This window comes from Orcinus orca, chromosome 12, assembly GCF_937001465.1.
Source record: "Orcinus orca chromosome 12, mOrcOrc1.1, whole genome shotgun sequence".
Lineage (NCBI taxonomy): Eukaryota > Metazoa > Chordata > Mammalia > Artiodactyla > Delphinidae > Orcinus > Orcinus orca.
The window spans coordinates 9,049,845-9,066,035 of record NC_064570.1 but is presented as its reverse complement, the minus strand read 5'-3'; the positions used below and the strand labels follow the sequence as shown (position 1 = coordinate 9,066,035).

Sequence of the window (16,191 nt, the reverse complement as noted above, 5' to 3'; positions counted from 1 at the left end):
TACTCTTCATTATGGGCAAAATTTAGTAAATCCATTATATCAAGCTTGTTAACTATGTTGTATAAAAAGGGGGGATTCAACCCTACCCATTTGGAACCCAGAATGCGGCTGGTTAATAACCAAGTAAAGGTTTTGATTCCTGAAAGCTTAATGGAAGAAGTGTTTAGCTCTTTCCATCAGAACACCCACTATGGCAGGGACGCCACCCTATAATGGATACAAGATTTTATTCAAGGACCTATTATGTCCAGGACTGTTCAAAGGGTTATACAGAAGTACTTGACTTGTGTTAAAAATAACACCAGAAATAGGCCTCCTCCCCCTCATATGGAATTCAGGAGGTGGGGGGTGGTGAGGGGGGAAGCCCAGGGAAAGACTGGCAGGTAGATTTCATGGTTATGCCCAAGACTAAAGGAAACTTTCATTATCTACTGGTAATGGTAGACACTTTTACAGGCCGAGTGAAAGCACTCCTGTGTCAGACAGAAAGGGCTTCTGAGGGAATGAAGTCCTTACTTAAAGAAATAATTCCCAGGTTTGGACTCTCCAGCTCAATTCAGAGTGACAACAGATGAGCTTTTGTTGACAGTAGTACACAAGGGGTTTCAGAGCAACCTGGAATAAAATGGAATTCCCAGTCAACTGGGAAAATGGAGAAGAGGAATTATACTTTGAAAGGACTGTAGACAAAATCTGTCAAAAAAACTGATTTAACATGGGACAAAATATTGTCACTTGCACTGTTTAGAATCAGGGTGGCCCCTAGAAGCAGACTCCAATTGAGTCCTTATGAGATACTGTACAAGAGACCATTCCTCTATTCTGAGTTGCTAGGCAGACAAATTTCTGATCAGAAGTAAAAGAATTAGATACTATGAGGTATGTACAAACACTGGAATTAGTTTTGAATGCTATTCATAGATTTGCCAATAACAGGATGAAGTACCCTACAGATTTCCCCCATCATCAGATAAAACCTGGGGAAGAGGGAGCTTTGAAAAACCTGGAAAGAAGTACTCCCAGAAAACCAACCACAACCCCAGTGGGTGGGGCCTTATCAGGTTTTGCTAGTAACTAACTCTTCTGTCAAACTTGAAGATGTTAAGCTTTGGATACACTCCCAAGTGAAGGGGCGATCGCTCTTGCCCATCTCCACAATAAAGGAGAAAACTGCTGCTGAAAGCCATTAACAGATCTTGAAGTCCTCTTTAGAAGAAACAGTAAGAAACAAAGGGGATGGCTCCTTACATTAAGGTAAGGACTGTAATTTTTCTGTTGCTGGAGGAAAGTCATATTATCTGTGTACCAAAACCCTGCCTTTGTTTGATCCTGGAGGCTAGTTCTGACTCCTTCTCAAGATAGTTACTTTACTCCTTCACTATAATTACACTACTCTGGAACTGATACCCACTTCTTTCACACTCGCATTCAGACCTAGAAAATAATGGCGAAAAGGCCAAGTGCCTCTTCTGGGAACAGGCCTATGTAAACCCCCAGCAAAGCTTGTTGAGCATGCTGATCCAACTGGAAGCCAAAGTGGCAAGTAAGCAATGGTCCACTATACTGGGGTGCAGAAAGCCAGAAAGCCAAGCTTTGGAAAACCTACGGCCCCACCCTGGGCGATGGGATATTTTGAGCAGTAACTGTAAGTTACACCACCGCGCCTTGATGGCCTCAGCTCCCTGGATTAATAAAAAGGGGCTATATCAGGTAGTACAACTGGTAGGCAAAGGTGACAGGGACATTTTCCAGAGACAGCACATACTGCCTATGGGAAGCCACTGGGCCCTGGTGAATAATGAAGCTGTGCACCACATTTGGACGCAAGTCTCCATGTTGTGCTGCACTTTGAAAAGCAACATTTGGTTCTGCCCTCAAACCCAGTGGGACTCAGAGACCACTCTGACTTGGCCTACAAGAAAGACCCCCATACAAGATAACATATGGTGGGCTTCCCTGGTGGCGCAGTGGTTGAGAGTCTGTCTGCTGATGCAGGGGACACGGGTTTGTGCCCCGGTCCGGGAGGATCCCACATGCCGCAGAGCGGCTGGGCCCATGAGCCATGGCCGCTGAGCCTGCGCCTCCGGAGCCTGTGCTCCGCAACAGGAGAGGCCACAACAGTGAGAGGCCTGCATACCGCAAAAAAAAAAAAGGTAACATATGGTATATGGGAAAAGGAACGTTCCGCTGAGAAAGAGTCAGTAATGAGACAGGCGTTCTATCTGATGGGTATTGTAACAATAACACCTTCAGTATGAATGACACAGGAATTTGGTGCAATTATGGTACAGTCAGGAAACTGTAATGTAAAAAAATAAATGTATGGTAACACTGATGTAGGTGACTATATGTACAGGAACTGGAACTAACTCCCCCACCCCCCACTCTACTGTGTAAGTTGAGGACAGTTGGATTGGAGGAAAAATCTGAACTAGTCCAGCAGGTCTTGCAAGAGAGTGCTAAACAATTCCACCGAGTACAGATAATGGTAGACAAGGGAGAAAAGAGAATAGTGCAACGAACAAGAGACTATGCAAACACTGTTCAGGAATCATCGGTTGGTTTTCTTCTTTTCCAGTCCGTGGGAAATTTTTATTACATTAAAGAGAAGGCTGCTCTCTTTCTGACAGTCATTCTCTCATTTTTCTTACAGAAATGTTATTGTAAGAGAAGGATATGGCAAGCTAAGAAAAAGAAATTTTAATGTTAAGCCCTGAGGCATCACCTGGTCACCTCACCACCTACCAAACAGAAAATTGTGCACAAGCTGATCACATTTCCCAGGGCCACCTCCCTCGCCTTGCCTTTAAAACCCCTTCCCTGGACTTCCCTCGTGGCACAGTGGTTAGGAATCTGCCTACCAATGCAGGGGACACGGGTTCAAGCCCTGGTGCAGGAAGATCTCACATGCCATGGAGCAACTAAGCCTGTGCACCACAACCACTCAGCCCACGTGCCACAACTACTGAAGCCCACACGCCTAGAGCCTGCGCTCCACAATAAGAGAAGCCACTGCAATGAGAAGCCCACGCATTACACTGAAGAGTAGCCCCCGCTCGCCGCAACTAGAGAAAGCCCGTGCACTGCAACAAAGACCCAACACAGCCAGAAATTAATTAATCAGTTAATTAATTAATTTAAAAAAAGTTTTTTTTTAATGGCTTCCCTGAAAGCCATCACAGAGTTAGGGTCTTCTGACCATTAGAGGCGCCTGTACTACTTTCTTGGTATCTCACAATAAATGCTGTACTTTCCTTCACCACAACCTGGGCCAGCAGACTAGGTTCGCTGTATGTGAGGTGAGTGGACCCAAGTTTGGTTCAGTAACACACACTTAAACAGCACATACAAAATCTCATGCCCTCTGGAACCCAGGGCAGAAGCAGTAATTTGAAGGGAGCCTGGGTCAGACCTACATGCTGATCTTGGAGAATCTCCCACAGAGGCAGGAGAAATATAATATAATAACCAGAAAATATAAACCAGCTTTACAAAAAATGTTAAAGTGACTTCTCTAAGCGAAAAAGAAAACTCCACAACTAGAAACATTAAAATTACGAAAGAAAAAGCTCATTGGTATAGACAAATATACAGTAAAGGCAGCAGATCATCCACACACAAAAAGCTATAGGAGGATTAAAAGACAAAAGTAGTAAAATCATCTGTATCCACAATAAGCAGCTAAGGGATACACAAAACAATTGGATGTAAAATATGATGTCAAAAACAGTAATCATAGGCACAGGGGCTTATGATTAAGCCCTGGGGCGTCACCTGGTCACCTCACCTCCTACCAAACAGAAAATTGTGCACAAGCTGACCACATTCCCCAGGGCCCCCCCCCACCTTGCCTTTAAAACCCCTTCCCTGGACTTCCCTGGTGGCGCAGTGGTTAAGAATCTGCCTGCCAATGCAGGGGACACGGGTTCAAGCCCTGTGCTTAATCATAGGTACATCTCTTGAAATGAAGAGATCAGCAACTTGAAACAATCACACACTATATATAGATTGTTATACATAAACCACATGATAGCAACAAACCAAAAATCTATGATACACACACAAAAAAAGAGAAAGGAATCCAAACAAAGCACTAAAAACAGTCATCAAATAACAAGAGAATAAGAAAGGAACAAAAAACAACTACAAAAAACAAGCTAAAAACAATTACCAAAACGGCAATAAAGACATACATATCAATAATTACTTAAAATGTAAGTGAACTAAGTGGTCCCATCAAAAGACACAGAGTGGATGAGTGGATTCAAAAACAAGACCTGTATATATGTTGCCTACAAGAGACCCATGGCAGATCTAAAGACATGCAAAGACTGAAAGTGAGGGGATAGTAAAAGGTATTCCATGCAAATGGAAAGAAAAGAAAGCCAGGGTAATGATATTTAAATGAGACAAAATAGACTTTAAAACAAAGACTGTTACAGGAGACAAAGAAGGACATTACATAATGAATAAGGGAATCAATCCAAGAACATTTAACAATTATAAATATATATGCACCCAACATAGGAGCATTTACATACATAAAGCAAATATTAACAGACGTAAAGGGAGAAATCAACGGTAATAATAGTAGGGGACTTCAACACCCCACTTCCATCAATAGAGAGATCATCCAGACAGAAAATCAATAAGGAAATACTGTCCTTAAATGACACATTACACCAGATGAACTATATATACATATATAAAACATTCCACCCAAAAGCAGAAGAACGCACATTCTTTCCAAGTATACATGGGACATTCACCAGGATAGATCACATGCCAGGCCAGAAAACAAGCTTCAGTGAATTTTTAAAAAGATCAAGCATCTTTTCTGACCACAACTCTATGAGACTAGAAATCAACTACAAGGGACTTCCCTGGTGGTGCAGTGGTTAAGAATACGCCTGCCAATGCAGGGAACATGGGTTCAAGCCCTGGTCCGGGAAGATCCCACATGCCACAGAGCAACTAAGCCCATGTGCCACAACTACTGAGCCTGCACTCTAGAGCCCACACAAGCTACAACTACTGAAGCCCACACGCCTAGAGCCCATGCTCCACAACAAGAAAAGCCACTGGAATCAGATACCCGTGCACCTCAATGAAGAGCAGCCCCTGCTCGCCACAATTAGAAAAAGCCCATGCACCTCAATGAAAAGTAGCCCCTGCTCTCCACAACTAGAAAAATCCCGCATGCAGCAACAAAGACCCAACACAGCCAAAAATAAATAACTAAATAAATTTATTACAAGAAAAAAAATCAACTACAAGAAAAAAACTGCATAAAACCTCCACAAATGTGTGGAGGCTAAACAATATGCTACTAAACAACCAATGGATCGCTGAAGGAATCAAAGAGGAAATCAGAAAAATACCTGGAGGCTAATGAAAACAAAAACACAATGATCCAAAATCCATGAGACGCAGCAAAAGCAATTCTAAGAGGGAAGTTTATAGCAATACAAGATTACCACAGGAAACAAGAAAGAAAACAAATAAACAACCTAACCTTACACCTAAAGGAACTAGAAAAAGAACAAACAAAACCCTAAATTAGTATAAGGAAAGAAATCATAAAGATCAGAGCATATTTAAATGAAATACAGACTAAGAAAACAATAGAAAAGATCAATGAAACTAAGAGCTGGTTCTTAGAAAAGCTAAACAAAATTAATATACCTTTAGCTAGACTCGTCAAGAAAAAAAGAGGGTCCAAATCAATAAAATTAGAAATCAGACGCTACAATTGACACCGCAGAAATACAAAGGATCATAAGAGACTACTATGCACAACTGTATGTCAATAAAATGGACAACCTAGAAGAAATAGACAAATTCCTAGTAATCTCCCAAGATTGAACCAGGAAGAAATAGAAAATATGGACAGACCAATTACCAGTAATGAAATTGAATCAGTAATTTTTAAAAAAAACCTCTCAATGAATAAAAGTCCAGGACCAGATAGCTTCACAGGTGAATTCTACCAAACATTTAGAGAAGAGTTAACACCTACCCTTTCAAACTATTGCAAAAAACTGCAGAGGAAGGAATGTTTCCCAACTCATGCTACAAGGCCAGCATCACCCTGATACCAAAACCAAACAAAGATATCACAAAACAATAATGTTACAGACCAATATCACCAATGAACACAGATGCAAAAATTCTCAACAAAATATTAGGAAACCGAATCCAACAGTACATTGAAAAGATCATATACCATGATCAAGTGGCATTTATCCCAGGGAGGCAAGGATTTTTCAATACCCACAAATCAATCAATGTGATACATCACATTAACAAACTGAAGAATAAAAACGATATGATCACCTCAATAGATGCAGAAAAAGCTTCTGAAAAATGCAACATCTATTTATGATTAAAAAAAAAAAAACTCCAGAAAGTGGGTATAGAGGAAACATACCTCAACATTTCCTCTAAGATCAGGAACAAGACAAGGATGCCTGCTCTCTCCACTTTTATTCAACATAGTTTTGGAAGTCCTAGCCACAAGAAAGAGATAAGAAAAAGAAATAAAGGGAATCGAAATTAAAAGGGAAGAAGTAAAACTGTCACTGTTTACAGATAACATGACACTTCAGACATAGAAATTACCAAGATGCCTACTAGAGCTCATTAATGAATTCAATAAAGCTACAGGATACAAAATTAATATACACAAATCTGTTGCATTTCTATCCACTAACAATGAACTGTCAGAAAGAGATATTAAAGAGACAATCACATTTACAATAGCATCAAAAAGAATTTAAAACCTAGGAATAAACCTGAGGTAAAAGACCTGCTCAGAAAACTATAAGACACTAATGAAAGAAACATAAGATGACACAAACAGATGGAAAGATATACCATATTCATGGATTGGAATAATTAATATTGTTAAAATGACCATACTACCCAAGGCAATCTACAAATTCAATCAAATCCCTATCAAAATACAAATGGCATTTTTCACAGAACTAGATCAAATAATTTAAAAATTGTATAGGAACAAAAAAGACCCCAAATAGCCAAAACAATCTTGAGAAAGAAAAACAGAGCTAGAGGAATCACATCCCTGACTTCAGACTGTACTACAAAGCTACAGTAATCAAAGCAGTATGGTACTGGCACAAAAGAGACATAGATCAACGGAACAGAATACAAAGCCCAGAAATAAACCCACATACTTATGGTCAAATAATCTATGGCAAAAGAGGCAAGAATATACAATGGGGAAAAGAGAGTCTCTTCAATAATTGGCACTGAGAAAACTGGACAACTACATGTAAATGAATGAAATTAGAACATTTTCTAACATCATATACAAAAATAAACCCCAAATGGATTAAAGACCTAAATGTAAGACTTGAAACCATAAAACCCGTAGAAGAAAACACTGACGGAATACTCTTTGACATAAATTGTAGCAATATTTTTTTTGAATCTGTCCCCTAAGGCAAAGGAAACAAAAGCAAAAACAAACAATTGGGACCTGATTAAACATAAAAGCTTTTGCACAGCAAAGGAAAACATCAACAAAATGAAAAGACAACCTACCGAATGGAAGAAAATATTTGCAAATAATATGACCTATAAGGGGTTAATATCCAAAATATATAGACAGCTCATACAGCTCAACATTTTAAAACACCCAATTAAAGAATGCAGAAGACATGAATAGACATTTCTTCCATAGGAGATACACAGATGGCCAACAGGCACATAAAAAAATTCTCAACATCACTAATTATGAGAAAAATGTAAATAAAAACCACAATGAGATATCACCTCACACCTGTCAGAATGGCTATCATCAAAAAGAACACAAATAATAAATGCTGGCAAGGAAGTGGAGAAAAGGGAACCCTCATACATTGTTGGTGAGAACGTAGATTGGTGCAGCTACTGTCGAAACAGTTGGGAGGTTGCTCAAAAACTAAAACAGGGGCTTCCCTGGTGGCGCAGTGGTTAAGACTCCATGCTCCCAATACAGGGGGGTCGGTTTCGATCCCTGGTCAGGGAACTAGCTCCCACATGCATGCCACAACTAAGAAGCCCATCTGCCGCAACTAAGGAGCACACGGGCCACACCTAAGGAGCTGGTGAGCAGCAACTAAGGAGACTGCCTGCTGCAACTAAGACCTGGTGCAATCAAATGAATGAATAAATAAATAAATATTTTTTGTAAAAACCTAAGAACAGAACTATCATATGATCCATCAATTACACTCCTGGGTATATATCCAAATAAAACGAAAATGCTAATTCAAAAAGATACATGCACCCCAATGTTCATAGCAGCATTGTTTACAACAGCCAAGATATAGAAGCAACCCAAGTGTCCATCAACAGATGAATGGATAAAGAAGACGTGGTATATATACAATGGAATAATATTCAGCCTTAAAAAAGGATGAGATTTTGGGCTTCCCTGGTGGCCCAGTGGTTGGGAGTCCGCCTGCCAATGCAGGGGACGCGGGTTTGTGCCCCGGTCCAGGAGGATCCCACATGCCGCGGAGCGGCTGGGCCCGTGGGCCATGGTTGCTGAGACTGCGTGTCTGGGGCCTGTGCTCCACAACAGGAGAGGCCGCAACAGTGAGAGGCCCACGTACCACAAAAAAAAAAAAAAAAGGATGAAATTTTGCCATTTGCAACAACATGGATGGACCTGGAGGGTATTATGCTTAGTGAAATAAATCAGACACAGAAAGACAAATACTGCATGTTATCACTTATATGTAGAATCTAAAAAACAAAACAAACTAGTGATTATAATAAAAAAGAGACTTACAGATATAGAAAATAAACTAGTGGTTACCAGTGGGGAGAGGGAATATGGAGAGGCAATATAGGGGTAGGGGATTAAGAGGTACAAACTACCACATGTAAAATAAATAAGCTACAAGTATATACAGTGCAGCACAGGGATTATAGCCAATATTTTATAACTATAAGTGCAGTATCCTCTAAAAAATTTTGAATCATTGAGACTGGTTCAAGTTGGTGGAGTAGAAGGACGTGTGCTCACTCCCTCTTGTGAGAGAACCGATCACAACCAACTGCTGAATAATCATCGACAGGAAGACACTGGAACGCACCAAAAAAGATACCCCACATCCACAGACAAAGGAGAAGCCACAATGAGATGGTAGGAGGGGCACAACCACAATAAAATCAAATCCCAAAACTGCTGCGTGAGTGACTCACAAACTGGAGAACACTTATACCACAGAAGTCCACCCACTGAAGTGAAGGTTCTGAGCCCCACATCAGGCTTCCCAACCTGGGGTCGGGCAACAGGAGGAGGAATTCCTAGAGAATAAGGCTTTGAAGGCTAGCGGGATTTGATTGCAGGACTTTGGCTGGACTGGGGGAAACAGACTCCACTCTTGGAGGGCACACACAAAGTAGTACGTGCATCGGGACCCGGGGGAAGGAGCAGTGACCCCACAGGAGACTAAACGAGACTTACCTGCTAGTGCTGGAGGGTCTCCTGCAGAGGCAGGGAGTGGCTGTGGCTCACTGTGGGGACAAGGAAACTGGCAGCAGAAGTTCTGGGAAGTACTCCTTGGCGTGAGCCCTCCCAAAGTCTGCCATTAGCCGCATCAAAGAACCGGGTAGGCTCCAGTACTGGGTCGCCTCAGGCCAAACAACCAACAGGGAGGGAACCCAGGCCAACCCATCAGCAGACAAGCAGATTAAAGTTTTACTGAGCTCTGCCCACCAGAGAAACACCCACCTCTAACCACCACCAGTCCCTCCCATCAGGAAACTTGCATAAGCCTGTTAGATAGCCTCATCCAACAGCCGGCAAACAGCAGAAGCAAGAAGAACAACAAACCTGAAGCCTCTGGAAGGAAAACCACATTGACAGAAAGATAGACAAAATGAAAAGGCAAAGGACTTTGTACCAAATGAAGGATCAAGATAAAACCCCAGAAAACCAACTAAATGAAGTGGAGATACGCAACCTTCCAGAAAAAGAATTCAGAATAATGATAGTGAAGATGATCCAGGACCTCGGATAAAGAATGGAGGCAAAGATCGAGAAGATGCAAGAAATGTTTAACAAAGACCTAGAAGAATTAAAGAACAAACACGTAGAAGAATTAAAGAACAAACAGAGATGAACAATACAATAAATAAAATGAAAAATACACTAGAAGGAATCAATAGCAGAATAACTAAGGCAGAAGAACGGATAAGCGACTGGGAAGACAGAAGGGTGGAATTCACTGACATGGAACAGAATAAAGAAAAATGAATGAAAAGAAATGAAGACAACCTAAGAGACCTCTGGGACAACATTAAATGCAACAACATTCACATTACAGGGGTCCCAGAAGGAGAAGAGAAAGAGAAAGGACCCAAGAAAATATCTGAAGAGATTATAGTTGAAAACTTCCCTAACATGGGAAAGGAAATAGCCACCCAAGTCCAGGAAGCGCAGAGAGTCCCAGGCAGGATAAACCCAAGGAGAAACACGCCGAGACACACAGTAATCAAATAGACAAAAATTAAAGACAAAGCAAAATTATTGAAAGCAACAAGCAAAAAACGACAAATAACATACAAAGGAACACCCATAAGGTTAACAGCTGATTTCTCAGCAGAAACTCTATAAGCCAGAAGGGAGTGGCATGATATATTTAAAGTGATGAAAGGGAAGAACCTACAACCAAGATTACGCTACCTGGCAAGGATATCATTCAGATTCGATGGAGAAATAAAAAGCTTTACAGACAAGAAAAGCTAAGAGAATTTAGCACCACCAAACCAGCTCTACAACAAATGCTAAAGGAACTTCTCTAAGTGGGAAACACAAGAGAAGAAAACAACCTACAAAAACAAATCCATAACAATTAAGAAAATGGTAATAGGAACAAACATATCGATAACTACCTTAAACATGAATGGATTAAATGCTCCAACCAAAAGACACAGGCTCAATGAATGGATACAAAAACAAGACCAATATATACGCAGTCTACAAGAGACCCACTTCAGACCCAGGGACACATACAGACTAAAAGTGAGGGGATGGAAAAAGATACTCCATGCAAATGGAAATCAAAAGAAAGCTGGAGTAGCAATACTCACATCAGATAAAATAGACCTTAAAATAAAGAATGTTACAAAAGAAAAGAAAGCACACTACAAAATGATCAAGGGATCAATCCAAGAAAAAGATATAACAATTATAAATATATATGCACCCAACACAGGAGCACCTAAATACATAGGGCGGGCTTCCCTGGTGGCGCAGTGGTTGAGAGTCCGCTTGCCGATGCAGGGGACACGGGTTCGTGCCCTGATCCGGGAAGATCCCACATGCTGCGGAGCGGCTGGGTCCGTGAGCCATGGCCGCTGAGCCTGCGCTCTGCAACGGGAGAGGCCACAACAGTGAGAGGCCCGCGTACAGCAAAAAATAAATAAATTAAAAAATTAAAAAAAAATAAATAAATAAATACATAGGGCAACTGCTAACAGCTATGAAAGAGGAAACTGACAGTAACCCAACAACAGTGGGGGACTTTAACACCTCACTTACACCAATGGATAGATCATCCAAACACAAGCTTTAAATGACACAATAGACCAGATAGATTTAATTGATATTTATAAGACATTTCATCCAAAAACAGCAGATTACACTTTCTTCTCAAATGCACATGGAACATTCTCCAGGATAAATCACATCTTGGGTCACAAATCAAGCCTCAGTAAATTTAAGAAAACTGAAATCATATCAAGCATTTTTTCTGACCACAACGTTATGAGATTAGAAATCAATTGCAGGGAAAAAAACGTAAAAAACACAAACACATGGAGGCTAAACAATACATTACTAAATCACCAAGAGATCACTGGAGAAATCAAAGAGGAAATCAAAAGATACCTAAAGACAAATTACAACAAAAACATGACAATCCAAAACCTATGGGATGCAACAAAAGCAGTTCTAAGAGGGAAGTTTATAGCTATACAAGCCTACCTCAAGAAAAAAGAAAAATCTCAAATAAACAACCTAACCTGACACCTAAAGGAACTAGAAAAAGAAGAACAAACAAAACCCAAAGTTAGTAGAAGGACAGAAATCATAAAGATCAGGGCAGAAATAAATGAAATAGAAACAAAGAAAACAATTGCAAAGATCAATAAAACTAAAAGCTGGTTCTTTGAGGAGATAAACAAAATTGACAAACCATTACCCAGACTCACCAAGAAAAAGAGGGAGAGGACTCAAATCAATAAAGTTAGAAATGAAAAAGGAGAAGTTACAACAGACACTGCAGAAATACGAAGTATCCTAAGAGACGATGACAAGCAACTCTATTCCAATAAAATGGACAAAGTGGAAGAAATGGACAAATTCTGAGAAAGGTATAACCTTCCAAGACTGAAGCAGGAAGAAATAAAATATGAACAGAACAATCACAAGCAATGAAATTGAAACTGTGATTAAAAATCTTCCAAGAAACAAAAGTCCAGGACCAGATGGCTTCACAGGTGAATTCTGTCAAACATTTAGAGAAGAGCTAACACCCATCATTCTCAAACTCTTCCCAAAAATTGCAGAGGAAGGAATACTCCCAAACTCATTCTATGAGGCCACCATCACCCTGATACCAAAACCAGACAAAGATACTACAAAAAAAGAAAATTACAGACCAACATCACTGATGAATATGGATGTAAAAATCCTCAACAAAATACTAGCAAACAGAATCCAACAACATATTAAAAGGATCACACACCATGATCAAGTGGGATTTATCCCAGGGATGCAAGGATTCTTCAATATACGCAAATCAATCAATGTGATACACCACACTAACAAATTGAGGAATAAAAACCATATGATCATCTCAATAGATGCAGAAAAAGCTTTTGACAAAATTCAACACCATTAATGATAAAAACTCTCCAGAAAGTGGGCATAGAGGGAACCTACCTCAACATAATAAAGGCCATATACAACAAACCCACAGCAAACATCATTCTCAATGGTGAAAAACAAACCATTTCCTCTAAGATCAGGAATGAGACAAGAACATCCACTCTCACCACTATTATTCAACATAGTTTTGGAAGCCCTAGCCACGGCAACCAGAGAAGGAAAAGAAATAAAAGGAATACAAATTGGAAAAGAAGAAGTAAAACTCACTTTGTAGATGACATGATACTATACATGGAGAATCCTAAAGATGCCACCAGAAAACTACTAGAGCTAATCAATGAATCTGGTAAAGTTGCATGATACAAAATTAGTGCCCAGAAATCTCTTGCATTCTTATACACTAATGATGAAACATCTGAACGAGAAATTAAGCAAACACTCCCATTTACCATTGCAACAAAAAGAGTAAAATACCTAGGAATAAACCTGCCTAGGGAGAAAGAAGACCTGTACGCAGAGAACTATAAGACACTGATGAAAGAAATTAAAGAGGATACAAACAGATGGAGAAATATTCCATGTTCTTGGATTGGAAGAATCAATACTGTGAAAATGAATATACTACCCAAAGCAATCTACAGATTCAATGCAATCCTGATCAAATTACCAGTGGCATTTTTTACAGAACTAGAACAAAAAATCTTAGAATTTGTATGGAGACACAAAAGACCCTGAATAGCCAAAGCAGTCTTGAGGAGCTGGAGGAATCAGACTCCTTGACTTCTGACTATACTACAAAGCTACATCAATCAAAACAACATGGTACTGGCCCAAAAACAGAAATATAGATCAATGGAACAGGATAGAAAGCCCAGAGATAAACCCACACACCTATGGTTAAGTAATCTATGACAAAGTAGGCAAGGATATACAATGGAGAAAAGACACTCTCTTCAGTAAGTGGTGCTGGGAAGATTGGACAGCTACATGTAAAAGAATGAAATTAGAACACTCCCTAACACCATACACAAAAATACACTCAAAATGTATTAGAGACCTAAATGTAACACTTCTCCAAAGAAGACCAAGAAGCACATGAAAAGCTGCTCAACATCACTAATTATCAGAGAAATGCAAATCAAAACTACAGTGAGGGAGGGGGGACCTTGAAGATGGCGGAAGAGTAAGACGCGGAGATCACCTTCCTCCCTACAGATACACCAGAAATACATCTACACGTGGAACAACTCCTACAGAACACCTACTGAAGGCTGGCAGAAGACCTCAGACCTCCCAAAAGGCAAGAAACTCCCCACGTACCTGGGTAGGGCAAAAGAAAAAAAAAGAAAAAACAGAGACAAAAGAATAGGGACGGCACCTGCACCAGTGGGAGGGAGCTGTGAAGAAGGAAAAGTTTCCACACACTAGGAAGCCCCTTCGCGGGCGGAGACTGCGGGAGGCGGAGGGGGGAGCTTCGAAGCCTCGGAGGAGTGCACAGCAACGGGTGCGGAGGGCAAAGCGGGGAGATTCCCGCACAGAGGATCAGTGCCGACCGGCACTCACCAGCCCGAGGGGCTTGTCTGCTCACCTGCCGGGCCGGGCGGGGCTGCGAGCTGAGGCTCTGAGGCTCGGGTTTCGGTTTCCGACGGAGCGCAGGGAGAGGACTGGGGTTGGCGGCTTGAACATAGCCTGAAGGGGTTAGTGCACCACGGCTGGCCGGGATGGAGTCCTGGGAAAAGTCTGCACCTGCCGAAGAGGCAAGAGACTTTTTCTTCCCTCTTTGTTTCCTGGTGCGTGAGGAGAGGGGTTTAAGAACGCTGCTTAAAGGAACTCCAGAGACGGGCGTGAGCCGCGGCTAAAAGCGCGAACCCCAGAGACGGGCACGAGCCCCGGCTAAAAGCGCGGACCCCAGAGACAGGCGCGAGCCGCGGCTAAAAGCGCGGACCCCAGAGACGGGCGGGAGACGCTAAGGCTGCTGCTGCCGCCACCAAGGGGCCTGTGTGCGAGCACAGGTCACTCTCCACACCCCTCTTCCACGGAGCCTGTGCAGCCCGCCACTGCCAGGTTCCCGGGATCCTTTGCCGCCGCAGGCCCGCCCCGCACTCCGTGCCCCTCCCTCCCCGCCGGCCTGAGTGCGCCAGAGCCCCCAAATCAGCGGCTCCTTTAACCCCGTCCTGTCTGAGCAAAAAACAGACGCCCTCCAGCGACCTACACGCAGAAGCAGGGCCAAATCCAAAGCTGAGCCCCTGTGAGCTGTGAGAACAAAGAAGAGAAAGGGAAATCTCTCCCAGCAGCCTCAGAAGCAGCGGATTAAAGCTCCACAATCAACTTGATATACCCTGCATCTGTGGAATACCTGAATAGAAAACCAATCATTCCAAATTAAGGAAGTGGACTTTAGGAGCAAGATCTATGATTTTTTTTCCCTTTTCCTCTTTTTGTGAATGTGTATGTGTATGCTTCTGTGTGAGATCTTGTCTGTATAGTCTTGCTTCCACCATTTGTCCTAGGGTTCTATCCGTCCATGGTTTTTTTTTAAATTTTTTTCTTAATAATTAATTTTAATAACGTTATTATACTTTACCTTCGTTCTTTCTTTCTTTCTTTCTTTCCTTCCTTCCTTCCTTCCCTCCTTTAGACAACGAATCATCCCAAATTGAGGAGGTGGTCTCTGACAGCAAGATTTATGATTTTTCCCCCTTTACCTCTTTTAGTGAGGGTGTATGTGTATGCTTCTGTGTAAGATTTTGTCTGTATAGCTTTGCTTCCAACATTTGTCCTAAGGTTCTATCCGTCCCTTTTTTTTCTAAATAAGAATTTTTTAATTCAATAACTTTATTATACTTTATTTTATTTTTACTGTATCTTCTTTCTTTCTTTTTTCCTTCTTTCCCTCCTTCCTTCCTTCCTCCCTCCCTCTCTCCCTCCTTTCTTTCCTTTTTGCCTTCTTTCCTTCTTTGCTTCTTTCTTTCTTTCTTTCTTCCTTCCTTCCTTCCTTCCCTCCTTTCCTTCTTTCTTTCCTCATACTTCTACTAATTCCCTCTACTTTTTCTCCCTTTTATTCTGAGCCATGTGGATGAAAGGCTCTTGGTGCTCCAGCCAGGAGTCAGGGCTCTGTCTCTGAGGTAGGAGAGCCAACTTCAGGACACTGGTCAACAAGAGACCTCCCAGCTCCACATAATATCAAATGGCGAAAATCTCCCAGAGACCTCCATCTTAACACCAGCACCCAGCTTCACTCAACGACCAGCAAGCCACAGTGCTGGACAACCTATGCCAAA

The 16,191-nt window shown here is 41.5% G+C and overlaps 1 protein-coding gene across 5 annotated transcripts in view; it reads right to left on the bottom strand.

The window, feature by feature from the left end:
* Window positions 1–16,191, bottom strand: part of SERAC1 (serine active site containing 1) — an 86,354-nt gene that overhangs the window by 53,718 nt on the left and 16,445 nt on the right. Inside the window, exon 1 of one of the 5 annotated variants that reach the window (XM_049695461.1) lies at window positions 9,482–9,704. The exons of the other annotated variants lie outside the window; for them this stretch is intronic. The gene's annotated coding sequence lies outside the window, so the exon portion shown is untranslated. Of the gene's footprint in view, window positions 1–9,481; window positions 9,705–16,191 lie in introns of those variants that run through there. 5 annotated transcript variants of the gene reach the window in all.